The sequence below is a fragment of the Mustela lutreola genome, chromosome 15 (genome assembly GCF_030435805.1).
Source record: "Mustela lutreola isolate mMusLut2 chromosome 15, mMusLut2.pri, whole genome shotgun sequence".
NCBI classification, from domain to species: domain Eukaryota; kingdom Metazoa; phylum Chordata; class Mammalia; order Carnivora; family Mustelidae; genus Mustela; species Mustela lutreola.
The window spans coordinates 54,703,308-54,722,280 of record NC_081304.1 but is presented as its reverse complement, the minus strand read 5'-3'; the positions used below and the strand labels follow the sequence as shown (position 1 = coordinate 54,722,280).

General features: G+C 39.6%; 1 protein-coding gene and 1 pseudogene across 5 annotated transcripts in view; both read left to right on the top strand.

Moving 5' to 3' along the window:
- The window catches only part of ARHGAP44 (Rho GTPase activating protein 44), a 164,250-nt gene that overhangs the window by 18,436 nt on the left and 126,841 nt on the right, over window positions 1-18,973 (top strand). The gene's annotated exons all lie outside the window — the stretch shown is intronic.
- Window positions 1,161-6,119, top strand: LOC131816900 (small ribosomal subunit protein eS27-like; annotated as a pseudogene).

The window sequence follows — 18,973 nt, the reverse complement described above, 5'->3', positions numbered from 1 at the left end:
CACACAGAATTCTATTCCTAAGTACAGTGCTTTTGGTGAGTTCTGTGAGTCATTCTCATGGGTTATGGGACCTGACAGGGTTGTAGGAAGCCCTCAGTTTGTAGTCAGCTGGGCAGGACTATGGATGGTTTGAGGACACCCAAAACTTGTGGCTACCTCCAAGGTAGGGGCAGTCTTGGGAAGTACTTTGTCCTTAACTCGTGGGGTCTGTGCTGACTCTGGCTAGTGTCTGAATGGAATAAAATTGTAGGACATCTGGTTGGTATCAGGGAATAGTGTCTGGACTTTCTCTTAGCTTCTGGTGTTGCCAACAGTCCTTGGTGTTCTTGGGCTTATAGACCCATCCGTCTCTGCCTCTGTCACCATGTCTTTCTCTGAGTATGTCAACCTACAGCATCCACGAAGCACACATTTCAACCCACAACATCATCTTTGCTTCTTGAATTCTGATTTACGACTAAAGCCGTGAATGACTGTCCCATTGTCCCAATCTTACTAACATTTCATGCCTTCTTAGGGAATTTGTAAAAAACCAGCCTCAAGTATTGGCCGTGTGTTCCTGTTTTATTTTCCCTACTGGAGTATAAGCCCCTTGGGGACAAGACTTGTCTGACTGACTTCTCTCTGTTGGCCTCATGACCTTCACATCACCATGCTTGGCTAAAAGTTTATTTTTTATTTTTATTTTATATTTTATTTTTTATTTTTTATTGCTGGATAGAAGTTTAATGATCTAGGCAGCGTCTGCTAGGCTTTCAGTGCTCTTTTTAATAAGTCTAATATTTGTACAGTGCACTGGGGTCTTTCAGATTCTGATCCACCCTCTCTTGGGTGGTGGAGGCGGGCATGCCAAGTCACACACCCAATCCTTTCATTGTGCATAAACCTACCAAGATTGTTTTATAACTTTTCTGTACCTTGAGTAGCTACAGAGGCTGGAGTGAGAGACAAGGGAGCTTATATATAAATATGAATGTGGACACATACATATGCATATTAATTAATTCTTCATTTCCATCTGGTATGCACCTCTAGCTCCATCTCGATACCCTTCCTGTTTTCTGAATTCTTTCATTATGTTTCGCTCTTTCCTCACTTTTACTTTTGCTTTCTTCTTTCTCTTTACCTTTTTTTTTTTTTTTTTAAAACACCTCTTTGCTTTCCACGAATCTTAAAGTGGTAGGGATTCTGAATCACGGTTAACCATTAGGGTCAGATAGTTGTGAGAAAGCCATTCAGTCTCTCTCCCAATCCCACCCCAACCCCACTGCACTGGAAACTCTGGTTGTATTTCCAGTGACACCCCTCCACCTGCCCTTATACCGCATCTCGTGGTTTTACAGGAAAGTCAGGATAAAGGACTCTGCTGCCAGTTGTTCTTTCATTTTTTAAGAAGATCGTTGGCCTGCCTGTCTTGATTGTCCCCCGTCTCCTTAGATTCTGTGGCATATAATAGAGGAGGGAGGAGATGCTGTGCTCCCTTAGCAGTTATCATCCAGGCATTTAGAACGTGCCTGTTGTATTTCCTTGCAAACACCCCCCCCCCCTTATAACTATTCTGTGAGAGAAATAAGTGGTTTCCCCTCCTATTCAGTAAATGTTTATAGCATTCAGTATTGAAAAAAAAAATACAGAAATAATCCTGGTGGGGTAGATTCAGCTAGAAGGGTGAGTAAGAGAATGCAGCATACAGCCAACAGGTGCAGTGTCAAAGGTCAGAAAGACTTAGTGTGGGAGAGTGGAATGATCACAAGGACAGTGGTAAGTGTGTAAACTCCGTGCAGTGGGAGCCCCCTCCACTCCCACTTTGTTTCATTTTGTAGGAGCGTGGAGTGGTCAAGAGAAGGGAAGAGATTTGCCCAGGTTTGGCATGGTAGAACCTCATTGAATCGAGGCACTGCCCAGTCCCCAACTGGCCACCGTCAGATCACAGAGAATGCCACAAATGCGCTGAAATTCTCTTCCCTTTCCTTTTGTTGCTTGAGAAGCATCGTGGAGGTGTAATTTGAAAGGGAGCCTTTGAGAGTAGCTCAGAGTTAAATAGGAGGAAGAGCAGACAGTCCGTAGGAAGGGGACCAAGCGTGCGCAGGTGGGAGTAGATGTTATTGGCACAGTGAGAGTGGGAATGGGGGCGCTTTGTAGAAAGGACTGTGTGTTGTGGAGCTTGGTGGAAAGTCAGTGCTGGGTGAGACTGGCGTTATGGAGCCATGGAAGTGAAGCCCAGGCGTTGAGAAAGTGGTCTGTTAGGCAGTGAGGAGTTCCTGCAGGCCCTCGAAAAGGAGGAGTGGGGTTACTAGGTACAGTTGTTTTTGGAACAGCACATTAGCTGCTGCATATGGGTAAATTGAAAAAGGGCAGCCCAGAAGGAAGGAGGCCAAAAAAGAGGGTAGAAGGCAAATCTGGTTGAGCCTCTGGATTTTTAGGCAGATTTCGGTAGCTGGGTAATGGTTTTCTCTGTTACTGTACATCTTTGATTCATCCCAAAGCTGTGTGTTTGAGCAAGGAATACAACCCTCTCCAGCTGAAAAGGTGTAAAAGTAACCATACAGCCCTTCACTAAAACTGCTGTGTAGGCATTTAGGTTCAAAGAGGAGGAAGCTGTAACTTGAGTAGAATGTGATGAGGGATTCTGTTAGGGTAGCAGTTAGTTGTACTTATCTGTCCTTGCCACTCTAAGAATGAATACATCATAAAAAGTTCCAAAATGTAATAAAAAGCTAGGAAAATTGGAAAGATGCTCCAAAGCAAGATTATTTTCAGGTATGACTATCTATGTGGAAAACTTCAAAACCCTGAACATAAATAATAACAATAGTAGATCAAGGTTGCCCCACTCAGAAGAGAGGAGTGAATATATTAATATTATATATAGATAGATAGATATAATAGACTTTTTAGATTAGGAGTGGATATATTAATATTAATGTGTTAATATTAATAATAATAATATATGGAAAACCCCCAAACCCTGAACATAAATAATAATAAGAGTAGATCAAGGTTGTCCCACTCAGAAGAAAGGAGTAAATATATTAATATTACATCTATATAGATACAGTAGACTTCAGGTCAAGGAAAATTTTAGGGATACAAAAAGATAGTGCATAATGATGAAAAAGTTCAGTTCATCGAAAAAGGCCTAATAAGCCTCAATGTGTATGCACCTGGAGAAGAGAGATTCAAAATACACGCAGAAAGAGGTGATAGAGGAGACAAACCCACAGTCCTGCACAGGGACTTCAGTACTCCCAGTTGTTGATAGAATCAGTAGACAGCAAATTAACAAGGATATAGAAGAACCAAATAACGCTATAAAGGAACTGGATACGATTGACATTTGTAGAACACTCCACCCGATAACGAGAGAATGTATATGCTTTTTTGGTTTTAAGTACATTCCATGTCCAGCATGGGCCCAAAGTGGGTTTTAAACTCATGACCCTGAGATCAAGACCTGAGCTGAGATCAAGAGTCAGACACTCAACCAACTGAGCCACCCAAGTGCTCCAAGAATGCATATTCAAGTGCCCCTGAGACACTCACCAAAGTTGACCATGCCTGGATCATAAAATAAATCCTAAAAAATTTGAAATCATGCAAACTATGTTCTCTTTTCATAATTGAATTCAACTAAAATTCAGTTACAGAAAGATAACTAAAAAATCCTGATGTCCAACAATATATTTCGAAACAATCCATAAGGCAAAGAGGAGATCTCATGGGAAATTTAAAAATATTTCGAATGAATATGAAAATAGAACACATCAGAATTTGTGGGATGCCTCTGAACTTAGAGGGACATTAATAGCCTTAAATGTTTACATTAGAAAAGAAGAAAAGTCACTTTGCAGCAGTGATGACCTCCCTGACAAGAACATGCCCTTCATGAAAGATCTCCTGCACCCATCCCTGGAAGAGAAGAGGAAGCACAAGAAGAAGTGTGTAGAAGCCCAGCTTCCTGAAGTGCCAGGAATGCTACAAAGTCAACTCTGTCTTTAGCCACACACAAATGGTAGTTTTGTGTTGGCTGTTCCGCTGTCCTCTGCCACCCCACAGGAGGAAAAACAAGGCTTACAGAAGGATGCTTCTTCAGATGAAAGCAACACTAAAAGCACAAAGAATCAACATGAGTGGTAAACTATCCCAATAAACAGATTATGGATACAAAAAAAAAAAAAAAAAGAGAGAGAGAGAGAGAAAGAAAAAAAGAAGTCTCTAATAATCTAAGCTTTTACCTTAAGAAAGTAGAAAAAAGTACAAAATAAAATCAAATTAAACAGAAGGAAGTAATAAAGAATAAAGAGATGATTGGTAATCATGAAATAGCGAAGTAGTAGAGAAGATAAATAAAACTAAAAGATGATGTTCTGAAAAGATCAGTACAGTTGATCTAACAAAACTGACTAGGGAAAAAAAATAAGACACGGATGACCATTACCAGGAATAAAAGAGAGGATATCACTACAGACTCGACAAGTCCTTAAAAGGATTAAAAAATACTACAGACAACTCTGCAGGTAACTTGCAAAACTTAAACTGTACTTATTCTTTGAAAGCCATAGATTACAAAAATTTACCAAAGAGATAACTAGAATAGTCTTACATCTAAAAGAAATTGGATTCTTTCCAAAACAAACAAACAAACAAAAAACCCTGCAGGTCCAGATGGTTTCACTGGTGAATTCTAAAAAAAACATTTAAAGAAATAACATCAGTTCTACACAACTTTGTTCAGAAAATAAGAGAGCACTTCCTACCTAGTTTGTGAAGGAGTCAGCATTACCCTGATAACAAAACCAGACATAGACATTACAAGAAAAGCACAGACCACAGCCCTCATGAAAGTAGATGCAAAAATTCCCCAAATACCAGCAAATCAGATGCAGCAATATATAAGAAAAATAATACACTACGATCAAGTGGGGTTTATCTCAGGAATATATAATTGGTCAAACACTCATAAATTAGTGTAACCTCCCACATTAAATGACAGAAGAAAAAACAAATACTCATGTCAACTAGTACAGCAAAAACATATGACCACAAAAAAGTATGACAAAATTAAAATCTATTCTATTCTTTTCTTCTTAAACTAGAAATATTAGGAACTTGAATTTTATATAGAATAAAATACTGGGGAATCTATGAAAAAGCTCCTAGAATTCGTAAGTAAACTTCTCAAAGTTTCAAGTTGCAAAATGAACGTACAAAAGTCAGCTGTATTTTTATGTACTTTGAACAATCGGAAATGAGATTTAGAAAACTTTAGGTAAATCTATTAAAACATATGCAGGGTCCGTATATGGAAAACTACAAAACAGTGATGAGAAAAATTAAAGACCTCAACAAATGGGGAGACAGATTATATTCAGGATTACAGGACTCGATTTAGTTATGATGTCAGGTCTCCCTTGTATTGATTTATAGGTTTAATGCAATTTCAGTAAAATTTCAGCAAGATAGTTTTGCACATACAGACAATGTAACTAAAATTTTCATGGAAAGGCAAAGGAACTAGGGTATTAAAAACAAATTTGAAGAAGAAGAATCTCATTGGAGGGGTCTCACTACCCAATTTTAATAATTACTGTAAAGCTACTCTAATCAAGCTGTTATAATCATCATCTGAGATCTTGATGAAGACATATACACTTAGATCAGTTGAACAGAAGAGAGAATCCAGAAAAAGACACATACAGATTTGGTCCGTTGATTTTGGGCAAAGATACAGGGGTCGTTTGATGGAGAAATAATTGGCTTTTCAACAGATGGTTGAACAATTGGTGTTCAACAATGGTGTTGGAACAATTGGACCTCACATAAGTCATGTAGCATGTCCTGTTTTGTGTCTGGCTTCTCTCAATGTATTATTTTTACAATTCATGTTGTATGTATCTTCTTTAGTATTCCCATTGCTCAACCGTAGCCATAATTTGTTTGTTATCCACCTACTGGTGGACATTTGGATTATTTCCAGTTTTGGGCTCTTCTCTGCACATTCTTATATATTGTTGTGAACAGATGATTTTTTTCTTCAGATACATACCCACAAGTATAAATGTTGATCAGTTTTATAAAAAAACTGTCAAACATTTTACCAAAGGGTTTGTATCACTTTAAACCCACGAGTTATGTATGAGTCCAGTTCCTCTGTTACCTGTATCAATACTTGGTATTGCCAGTCCTTTGGATTTTTGTCACTTACTGGTGTGTTGTGGTATCTCATTTGGGTTTAATTTGCATTTCACTAATAAGAAAAGATGTCTTTTGTGAAATGCCCACATAATCTTTTGTCCATACTTAAATTGAATTCTCTGTCTCTTCATTATTGATATGTAGGTTTCTTTATATATTTTGGCTAGGAATCTTTTTTATTCGTAACATTCTGCCAGCTTTCGTTTGTTTTTCCTACTTAATGTCTTTTGATGAATGGACATTTTGAATTTTGACAAAATGCATGTTATCAGTTTTTCTTGTAGGGTTTTGTATCCCGTTGAAGGAATCATTGCCTATCTCATAGAAGAAAATATTCTTCTATAGTTTCTTGTAGAGGCTAATTATTGTACCTTTCATAGGTCTATAACCCACCATAAATAAGTATCTAAGTATATTTTAACATAGTGGTTAATTTTATCTTTTTTTTTTTTTCTAGATGAACACCCAATTTCTCTGGCCCCATGTACTGAAAAGCCCATCCTTCCCCCACTGTATTACACTAATTTCTCAGCCCCAAGTCAATGGACAGTATATGCAAGTCTGTTTCTGGACTGTGTTTCTGTTGCATTTTACCCATCTTTTACATGTTTTAAATCTTTTGTAACTATTCCATATTTTATAACACATTTTAAAAACTTCCACTTAAAAAAAAAGAAAAAAAAAGTTACTACTTATGGGAGGTGGAAACTGTTTCATTAAGACTTAGCTTCACATTATGACCTGGGAAGTAGATTATTAAATTGTTGTTGATGCTATACTGCGTGCCTGGCATTATCATGAAAACACAAAAATTAGTAACAGGGCAAAACTATAAAACTACTAGAAGATAACAAGAGAAAACCTGGATGACCTTAGGTGTAGCATGACTTTTTTTTTTTTTTTTTTTTTAAGATTTGTTTATTTGAGAGAGAGAGTACATGTGCAAGTGGGAGTGGAGAGAGAATCTCTGTGCCAACACAAAGTCCAATGCTGGGCTCAGTCTCACGACCCTGAGATCATGACCTGAGCTGAAATCAAGAGTTGGATGCTTAACTGACTGAGCCACCCAGACACCCACTGACTATGTAGATATAAAACTAAAGACATGATCCATGAAAGAAATAATTGACAAGCTGGATTTTGTGAAAATTAAAATTTTCTGCTCTGCAGAAGTTCTCTTGACAGTGTGAAATACTCTGCACATACTTAATTTAGATTCTGTGACTCTTCATTACTGATTGGTAGGTGTTCTTTATGTATTTTGGGTAGAAGTCCTCTGTTTACATTACTAAGAACGCATCTGTCAGTTGTTTGCATTTTCTACCTTCTTAATGTCTTTTGATGGACAGAAGCTTTTCATTTTGACAAAATGCAAGTTACCATTTTTATTATCTTGACAGTGTCAAGAGAACAAGAAGATGAGCCACAGACTGGGAGGAAATACTGCAAAAGACACGTTTGATAAAGGACTGTTATCTCCAAAATAAAAAACAAAAAAACAAAAAACAAAAAGCAACTCTTAAAACTCACCAATAAAGAAAACAACCCAGCTAAATAATGGGACCAAAGGTCTTACTAGACACCTCACCGAGGTAGATATATGGATCGCAAATGAGCATATGGAAAGATTCTTCACATCCAAGGTTAAGGAAATGTGAATTAAACAATGGTGCAATACCACTGCACACCTGTTAGAATAGTCAAAAAGTGAAAGAAGCCAATCTGGAAAGGCTACATATTATGATTCCAGCTATATGAGGTTCTGGAAAAGGCAAAACTATGGAGGCAATAAAAAGATCAGTGGTTGCTAGGTATTTGGAGGAGGAGAAGGCATGAATAGGCAGAGCACAGAAGACTTTTAAGGCAGTGAAAGAACACTACGTTACTCTAATGATGAAAACATGTCATCATTGAGTTGGGGCTTTGTCAAGACACAAAATGTACAGTACCAAGTGTGAATCTTAATGTAAACTATGGACTTCAGATGCTAATGATGGATTAGTGTAGGTTCATCGACTGCGACAAATGTACCACTCTTTTTTCATAACAACATCTGTGGCACTAACGGATAGATTTTGCTTTCTGTCTTCTTACATCTCATGAACTCTTAACTTGGTAATCTACAACTTAGTGTGATTCTCTAACATACTGTTCTGTCTGGCAGTCACCCCTCACAATTGATAATCACCAACAGGTTGTTTCTTGGGAGGGCGTGGTTGTCTTTGTGATAAAATGAGTCTTCCAGAGTCCCAAGTTCCCTTAGTACTTCCAATCAACTTGACCCTTAAACACTCTAGAAGGACTTCCTGTGATTTGTGTGCCTGCACCTGAGGAGGTAAGCCCTCCTAGAGGAAGTGGCTCCACAAGGCAGGTTGCTACCACTGTGAGTTCTTCACCACCCAACTCAAGTGGGCCCCCCTCTGGTCCCTCTGAATCCTGCCATCTGCCAGATCTATTTGTTCATGCGTTCTCCAAAACAATGGCATTTCTTTTTGTACTTCCCTCAAACTTCCACCTTCCAGCACTTTCACTCATGGCCACCCTCACCTACTCTCTAGAGGAAATTGAAGCTCTATTAGATGGATGGGATAACCTCATTTTCCACTGTGAAGTCAAAGACCACCTAAATTTCCAAGAATTTCTCTCTTCCTAATGGAAGAGGTGTCCCATTTTCTGTCTTCCTATTCTTCAGTCTCTGCTCTTGGCCATATCTCGTCCTGAATCTTGTCATGCTAGCGAGTATCCCTTCTGTCTTCTGTATATTCAACTCCTCTTTCAAGTAGTTGGTTCCACCTGCGTTTGAATATGTTTGGTCCCTTCCATCTCAGCAACAAAACGTCCCTTGATCCTCTCCAACCCCCACTTACCTCTCCTATCCAGATTTTTGGGAAAGACTTGTTTGTATTCAGTGTCTTCCACTTTCTCTGGCTTCTGGCTCTATTCCTTGCCCACACAATTCTGCCTGAACTCAGTAAGGTACCAAAGAGGCAGCAGATTTCATATTGCTAAGTTTCATGGACATCTTTGAGTCTTTATTATTTTTTCAGCAGCATTTGGTATTGTTGATCACTTTTTCGCAAAAGCCTTTCTTTTTTTAATCCTCCTTGGCTTCAGTGATACCATATTCTGCTGGTGCTCTTCCTGTTTTTCTGGCCATTCCTTATCTGTCTCCATTGCAGGAAATAATGGATTTCCTCATGGATCGTTCTATAATCTCTCCCTATGCAATTTCCTTCATGCCTTTGGCTTCGGTGATCATTCTGTGCAGATGACTCACACTTCTCATAGTCCTCTTCGAGCTGCAAATAGCAGATCCCCAGGACTTTTCATGTCATGGAAAAGAATTTGAATTTTGAGCAAAGTAATAGTAGGATTTTATTGTCTTTTTAAGAAGATCAGTCTTCTTCTTGCTGTGTGCAGAATAAATAGAGGCAAGAGTGGAAGCAGGGAAACCTATTAGAAGGTTAATATCCAGAAAAGAAGTCATGGGGACATCTCCAGGGGAATATTCAAAGATGCCTCATACTCAACGTTTCCGAGGCTTATTTCACAGTCTTCTACCTGGGCTTCCCTACTGTAGTGTCTGCCATCACCATCTGTCTGGTTAGACTGCTCAGATACCTCGACCCCACCTGTCTTAGTAGTTGGGGCTACTGTGATAAAATACCATATACTGATTGGCTTATAAACATCAGAAATTTATTTCTTATAGTTCTGGAGGCTCCAAGTCCAAGACCCGAGGTACCAGCATGGTCAGGTTCTGGTAAGAACCCTCTTCCTGGTTCACAGGTGGCATCATCTTCTATGTTCACACATGGTGGAAGGGGCCAAGGATCTCTTTGGAACCTCTTTCTATAAGAACATTCATCTCATTCATGAAGACTCCACCCTCATGACCAAAGGCTCCATCTCCACTATCATCTTTGGGACTTAGGATTTCAACATAAGAATGTTTCAGGGACACAGACATTCAAACCATCATACCACCTCTTCCTTCCAGTTCACCATCATGCACTCTGGTCTCCTTCCACTGTTTTTTATACAGTAGCTTTAGTAGTCTTCAAAATGCAGATCTGATGTCATCCCCAGGCCTTTTTTTTTTTTTTTTTTAAATTTTTTTTTAAAGTGCTGTTTACACCACTCTGAAGGTAATGACTAAAAGCTTTGCTATGACCATATCAGGTTCTTCACAGTCTGGCCTTGATGTACCTTGACCCCCATTTAGGACAGAGTCTCTTATTATTTTTCTTGTAGAACCAGATCTCTTTCTTTTTGAAGGCTTCTCTTTATTTCTCAGATATATACTAACTTATAGAGTAATTTGATTACTATCTTTTAATGACATTAAAGATTGTTTTCCTCAGCATTCTCCAGAGAAACAGAATCAATAGGGTATATGCATGTGGACAAGAGAGGGATTTATTTTAAGGAACTGGCATGTGTTGGTGGAATCTGGCAAGTCTAAAATCTGTAGGGCAGGTCAGCAGGCTGGAGACCTGGGGGACAGCTGATGTTGCGGTCTTGAGTCTGAAGGCAGTTTGGAGGCAGAATTGATTATTCCTCAGGGGACCCCAGTCTTTTATGTAAAAACCTTCAACTGATTGGAGGAGGCCCACCCACATTATGGAGGGTGCTGTAGAGTGGATGTTTGTGTTCTCCCAAAATTCATTCATTGAGACTTGTTCCTCAGTGTGATGGTACTTGGAGGTGGAACCATTGGGAGGTGATTGCAGATGAGGGTGGAGCCATCATAATGGGATTATTGCTCTTATAAAAGAGACCCCAGAGAGATTCCTGTTCTCTTCTGGAACACGAGGACCCAGTGAAAAGACAGTATCTGTGAACCAGGAAGCAGGCCCTTACCATACGTGGAATCTGCTGACACCTTGATCATGGTCTTCTAGTCCCCAGAACTGTGAGAAATAAGTTTCTTTTTTTTTTTTTTTTAAAGATTTTATTTATTTATTTGACAGAGAGAGATGACAAGTAGGCAGAGAGGCAGGCAGAGAGAGAGAGACGAGGAAGCAGGCTCCCCGCTGAGCAGAGAGCCCGATGCGGGACTCGATCCCAGGACCCCGAGATCATGACCTGAGCCGAAGGCAGCGGCCCAACCCACTGAGCCACCCAGGCGCCCGAGAAATAAGTTTCTCTTATTGATAGGGCCACCTAGTCTATGGTATTCTGTTATAGCAACCCACATGGACCAAGACAGAGTGTAATCTACTATAAATCTACTGATTTAAATGTTACTCCCATCTAAAAAATACCTTCGCAGCAATACCTCGACTGATGTTTGACCCAAAACTGGATACCATTGACTAACCAAGTTGACACATAAAATTAACCATCCCAGGGACCATGTCTGTCTTAGCCCAACATTGTATGATCAATAGAAGGCTCTCAATAAATATTGATTGTATGGATTTGGGAGTGTTGAATTTCTAGATTTTCTTTTTTAAATTTTTAAATTTTAAATTTTATTTTTAATCATTATTTTTTATTATGTTATGTTAGTCACCATTAGTTTTTGATGCAGTGTTCCAAAATTCCTTGTTTACATGTAACACCCAGGGCTCCATGCAATACATGCTCTCCCTAATACCCATCACCAGGCTCACCCATCCCCGACCCCCTCTCTTCTAAAACCTTTGGTTTGTTTCTCCGAGTCCATAGTCTCTCATGGTTCGTCTCCCCTGCCAATTCCTGCCCCCCGCTTCATTTTTCCCTTCCTTCTCCTAATGTCCTCCATGCAATTCCTTATGTTCCACAAGTAAGCGAAACCATATGATAATTGACATTCTCTGCTTGACTGATTTCACTCAGCATAATCTCCTCCAGTCCCATCCATGTTGATGCAAAAGTTGGGTATTCGTCCTTTCTGATGGCTACATAATATTCCATTGTATGTATTGACCACATCTTCTTTATCCATTTGTCTGCTGAAGGGCATCTCCGCTCTTTCCACAGTTTGTCTAGATTTTCTACCCACAGTCAACACCACTGAGGGTGATGTGTTCATAGGTGCGTGCACTGTTCTTCCTGGTCATTCTTTGTGTTCTTTCTAAAGTATTTTTTTGCTAAAGACTTTTTTGATACAAGAAATATTTCTAATTTTTGACAAATTTGCTTCTTTGTAACTCACTAGTCCCTCTTAGTTTTCTTTTTTCTTTTCTTTTCTTTCTTTTTTTTTTTTTTTAAGATTTATTTATTTGAGAGAGAGCACTCGAGCCTGCAAGGGGAGCAGTGCAGCCGAGGGAGAGGGAGACAGTCCCCAAGCAGACTCTCCACTGAGTGTGGAGCCTGACATCCGGTTTAATTCTATGTCCCTGGGATCGTGACCTGAGCTGAAATCAAGAATCAGATACTTAATGGGCTGAGTCACTCAGGCACCCCTTTTACCTTGTTTCTTTACAAATTTTCTTAAAGAGTCTCATAAGGAAGCTTTATCAGCCGTTTGACTTAATCATTTGATTTGCTCTTCTCTGGTCTTCCTCTTTGTGTCTTTTTCCTGTTTTCTTGGACGTCGTAACCAGAGCCAATTTTGTGCCCATGTAGCTGAACCATGACTTTATTTGAGGAGATAATTGTGTTTTTATTTCCCAGTGCTCTTAAGTTTTATTGGCCATTTTGGCTACAGAAGCACATAGTGCTGTATTTTCTGTTTCTAAAACCAAACTCATTCTGGCCCCATCTCCAGAGTTTTCTATTTCTGTCACTGGTGCCAGACACTGAGACAAGAATGCTTGGAGTCATCCTTGACTTTTCCACCCCCACCGTTACCATTCAACTACAAGATTCTCTCGGTTCTTTCTTGAAAATATGGTCCCTGAAAACGGATCCTTTTATTTTTCCATTTCTTCCAACAAGCCCTCCTGGACTTTTGCATAATAATGGATTTATTATTGGTTGTTTCTACCACTGTATTCTCCCAACTTCAACCTGCTGTAGCCCACAATGCCAGGGGAGTGTTCCTGAGTGTTAGCTTGAGTATACTTTCTTCTCCCTGACACTTAGTCATGCACTTTATTTCCTTGCTTCATTGGACCTTCCGTGCAGATGGTTTTTGTTCATATAACTTTTCAGATCATGGCCTGTATCATTATATATTTAATCCCCTTTTGGCTCTTTTTCCATAGAATCAAATGTGTTGTCTATAGTCTGTATATTCTTATAAGCTGTGTCTTGTCATTTTGGGTATTTACAGGAATTGTACTCTGGGTCTCATTTTGTTTTAGATACATCACCACCTTTCAGATCTATCCATGATGCAGTGGGAACGTACTCTCCAGTGCTTCTAATTGCTGTTTTTCTGTTATTCATGTCGCTGTCTGCATTTGTTAGGGTTTAGTACTTTTCTCTGTAGAGATCTAATATATTGGTTAATTTCTTTATATTTCATGGTTTATATTGTTCTTGTGATTAGCATATTATTAGGGTTTATTCTGTAGTTGGGTTTATATTATATTTGCTACAGAGTAATGAGATTGATGTTTTATAAGTTATCCTTTGTCAGCAACCTTGACGGAGTCTCTTATTCATTTTCATCGTTAGCTGTGTATGAACTTTACTTAATATTACATTGAACTGTATGGTGTTACTGATATTTGACCATTTTTGCCTATAGCATTATAAAAGCTAGCTTCAAATGTTTCAACCTAAAAATGATTATGCTTTGGTTTTTAAATTAAAAAAATTTTTTTAAAGATTATATTATTTGCAAATCATGATACAGTTTCTTTTTTCTTATTTTAAACCTTTTAATTCTTTTCTTTCTCTAGGTCTTTTAGAAGTTTTAGACCATGTTAAATAGCACTGCTAATGAGTACTACAGAGCTTTCCTATTAACTATATTTGTCCTAGTTTTTTGGTTCATGTGTAGATAATCTATCAAGTCTAAGAAGTTCCTTCTTTTCCTAGTTTGCAATGAAATATTTCCTTTGAAAAACAAAAATCTCAAATAGATACCTAATTACATGGTCTTTATGTATCCACTGAGATAGTCATAAAATTTTCCTCCTTTATTATATATACCTATAGTCCATGAAATTGATAAATGATTTTTAAGTTGAATTATCTTGGCATTATTGGGGTAAAGACTATTTGATTATGATATATTTTCAAAACATGCAGTTGGATTTGTTTAGTATTTTATTTTGGGTTTGTATATCACATTCATGAGGAAACTGGCCTATAGCTGTATTTTCTTATAATCCTTTTGTGGCTTAGAAATCAAGTTTGGAAAGTAGTCTTGTTAAATAAGCTTGACAACTTTCATATCTATTTTCTGGAACAGTATGTATAAGGTCAGTATTTTTTGTTCCTTCAAGGGGTAGCTCACCTAAAAATGATTGTGTCTTGGAGTCTGTCATCCTTAAGAGTAAATAGCCAGTTAGTTTGACAGCAAAATGAGCTTATTTGGGGATAGCAGAGAATTACAACTGGGGACATGCAGAGAGTGCAGACACCGAAGGACAGAAGCATCTTTTAGAGAGGAAAGAAGATGAGGAGAAACTGTTGAAATAAAAGTCCACTGGAATAGAGGGAGAGCTGGGGGCTCTGGGGACTTCTCATTGGCTGGGTTGCAGTGGTTCTCATTGGCTGGGTTCTGGTCATTCTCATTGGCTGGGTTGAGGTACTTCTTATTGGCTGGGTTGTTGCTGGGCAAGGAGAAACTTCCTTCCCCCTCCAGGGTAGTAAGGGGAGCTTCTTTCTGTGTAGGAAAGGCTTCCTCCTGCTGGAGTCTGCAAACAGTAGCAGGTGGTAGTGGTGAGAGCTTTCCCTTCTGGGCTTTCTGAATCCATTTTCAATGAGGTATCCCTTGTTCATTTTCACAGGTCCAAACTACCTGTCTAACCTAACCTTTACTGTGTTCTTCTATCTAATGAAAGTGGCACATTGTTCCTGTTTCTGTCTCACATGTTTCCTCTTGCTCTCCTTGACCTAGTGACTCCATTTTCCTCTCTCTGACTCACCCTCCAAGGACCAGTGTACCTTCCAAATCATTCGTTTTTTTTTTTTTTTAAAGATTTTATTTATTTATTTGACAGAGAGAAATCACAAGTAGATGGAGAGGCAGGCAGAGAGAGAGAGAGAGAGAGGGAAGCAGGCTCCCTGCTGAGCAGAGAGCCCGATACGGGACTCGATCCCAGGACCCTGAGATCATGACCTGAGCCGAAGGCAGCGGCTTAACCCACTGAGCCACCCAGGCGCCCCCTCCCAAATCATTCTTGAGCATCACCCTTCCTACAGCATTTGTTGTCTGTTTCACTCTTTGACCCTTAGCATTAGTTCCTTGCCTGATTATTTTTCCCCATGTATTTAAGTGTCTAGGAGCCCTCCATGGCCCTCCCCTACAAACCTGAATTTTAAGCCTCAAACACACTGCTGGGAGTTTATTAGAAGCTCTCCTGGTTGATGGTGGCCGTTTGGTTATATCACACTCAGCTTTGGTCACACTGGCCTTTTCATTGTTATAATCACGCCAAACATAGTCTCACCTTAAGGCTCTTGCACTGTATTTATTTTTTCCTTTCCTTGGAATATTCTCTGCATCATAGCCATAAGCATTTTTGTTACCTTTAGTAAATCTCTGTTCACATGTTACTTTCTTAGTGTAGCCCATCTTGATCACCCTATTTAAAACTACAGTTTCTGTCTCAGCATTCACAATCCTCCCTATGTAGCCTCCTTTATTTTTCCCCATGGCACTTACTACCTACTCACTGTACATATGAACATATTGTTTTCTGCCCCCAACTATAAAGTAGGGTCCTCAGAGACAGAAATTTTGGTGTTTTGTTCAGTGGTATATCTTGTGTCTAAAAGAGTAACATCAAGGCTCCTGGGTGGCCCTGTCAGTTAAGCATCTGCCTTTGGCACAGATCATGGACCTGGGGTCCTGAGATCAAGTCCAGTGTCTGGATTCCCCATTCAGCCAGGAGTCTGCTGCTCCCTCTCACTCCGCCGCTCCCCCCCCCTCCCCATGCTTGTGTGCGCTCTCTCTCTCTCTCTCTCTCCTAAATAAATGAAAATCTTTTAAAAAATTTGAAAGAATAACATAGTTGACACTCCGTATCTATTAGAATACACGAAAAATCAAACACACCAGCTCTCAGTTGAGAACTTGCCCTGCAATTTAGGCTTCCTACCACTTGTGGCAGCAGAGAGGTACTCCCTGTAGAAGTCCTGGTGGTTGGAATTGGCATGGAAAGTGAAGTCTTCTTAAATATTTAACCCAGTGTTTTCCTTCTTTGTCTAAAAGAGCTGCGAGGTTTTTTTTTTTTTGCTATGATTACTTAAACTCTCTTAGGTGGAGGGCCTGATTCCTTGTCTTTAGATGTTTTGCCAAGAAGATCATCATACATGATTTCTGGTGCTAGTGACAAGAGGGGCACTTCTGTGTTCATACCTGGCTCTCTGACATTCTGGGCTCAGCCTCTCAGCTGCATCCCTTTTAGATACATTGGGGAGTGGGGGATGGGGGAGGACTGATTTCTCAGACTGTCAGAGCTTCACTTTTCAGATAGCTTGCAATCAAGCCTCATGCTGCTTGTCATCACCAGGGTTTTTCTCCCGGGTCTGTGTTGTCTTCCTTTATGCTGTTACTTGGAGGCATGAGGGAGATGTGATCAGATTGGCTTGTAGGTCCAGGCTCACGACTTCTTGCCTTGGCATACCTGGGGCGAGTCATTGAACCTCTGGAGGTTTTAGACTTCCCTTCTGTAAAATGTGGGAGTCAGATTAGGGTGCTCTGTAAATTCTTTTCCTTTGGCTTAAACAAACACAAATCTAGGAGATACGTTCATTTTTGTTGTTGTTGTTGTTTTGTTCTGTTATGTTGTGAGAGGGAGCTATTCCAGACAGCTCTCACCTGGTGTTTTTGCTTCATTTACACATAGTGATTAGCCTGGATCCCTCAGCATCACTTAGCAGCTGCCTGCTTTCAGAATGTGGTTTAGTGAGGCAGTCTAAAGGGACGTTATCCCATATATCTGAGCGGAGAGGTGAGGATAAAGCTGATTTTGTCTGGGAACACATGTTTCTTTAAATGTGTTACATTCCCCTGTCTTTGGTTTCTCGTTCACCTGCACCATTTCAGTGAACCTTCCTGGAGGTTGATTCCTGTTAGTTTTTTTTTTTAGGAATGATTTATTGAGTATTTACTATATTCCAGCCGTGACCCTGAATTCATGCCATCTTACTTCCATTCATTTGTCAGCACCTCTTGTGAGGAAGGGGGTGGCGTCTCCTTTCTCAGATTCTGGATAACATCTCACAGTGGCACAGTGGCTCCTTTGACCTAATCCAGCAGCCACAGCCTGGCTCCCTGCTTGCCTCCTGTTATTCTTCCTTTATTTCCAAGCTATTTTTTAAAATTTCCAAATTATTTACTTTTACTAAAGGAAAGTGGTACGGACAGGTTGTAATCAGTGATCTGAAAAACCAAATGTATTTTTCCTTCTCCCAGATCATCTCGTGTAAGACAGAGATCCAGTGTGACCCCGAGGAAATGGAAAATTCCGAAGAAGCCCTTGTGGTTTCAGGGTCTAGTCCTTTGACAGGTTTAATTTAGGAAGAACCTATCAGGCCAGGGAAAAACATTTTCAACTAGAATGTCAATGACCAAATGGTGTTAATCAGTATGAGTTTTAGTTGCAAACCTAAAGCCCGTTTGAGTACAGATTTACTCAAGCCCTTAAGATCAAGGAAGGCGTGTGTGTGTGTGTGTGTGTGTGTGTGTGTGTAGGATCTTTTTGTTCGGTTCAAACAAGATGAAGAATAAGAAATATCCATTTCTGAGCTTCGTGGGGAAAAGTAGAGAAGATAAGGCCACTCCTTGGGATTGATGTTCTACCTTGGTGAATAAAAAAGGAGAAAACTAGACTTCTCTATTCCTCTTTGCTACTATCTCCTGAAAAGAGTGATCTTCTGACTTAAAGGGGTTAAAAAAAGCTTCATTGATTTGGAGTGAAAGCCTCAGATTTTGTAAGAGATGCTTACCTCATTTTTGCCATTGTCACCTGTCCTTGTCCAGTTGCCCAACAATGGCTGGTATATTTTTCTTGAAATAATTTTAAAACATTTTAAATAATAAAACCTATAACTCACTATCTTAACAACAACTTCTTCTTTCTCTTCCTCCTTTTCTTCTCTCCACACCCGATGTGGGGCTTGAACTCACAACCCTGAGATCAAGAGTGGCATGCTCTATCAACTGAGCCAGCCAGGGGCCCCATCTTAACCATGTTTAAGTCTGTACTTCAGGAGTATTAGGTATACTGGCATGATTCTGCAAGAGATCTGCAGAATATTTTCATCCTGCAGACCTGGAACTCTTCCCATTAAACAGCTTTTCATTTCCCTCTCCCGCCCACCCATGGTAACCGCCATTTACTTTCCATCTGTGTGGATCTGATGAACAGCATTTGTCTCACTGTGTTGGGCCTAGCATTTTGCTTAGCATAATGCCCTCAGAGTCCATCCATGTTAGAACATGTGACAGAATTTCCTTTTTTTTTTGGTAAGGCTGAATCATTGTTCATTTTCTGTATATACCACATTTTGTTTATGTCTTCATCCCCTGATGGTCAGTTGGGTTGTTCCTACCTCCTTGCTACCGTGCGCAATGCTACTGTGAACACAGTGGGCAAAAATCCCCTTGCAGCCCTGGTTTCAAATCCTTTTGGATAAATACCAAAAAGCGGGAATTACTGGTAACATTTAAGAACTTGTATTTAAGGACAGAAATGCTGGAAGAAGCAGATTTGGACTAAGTCAT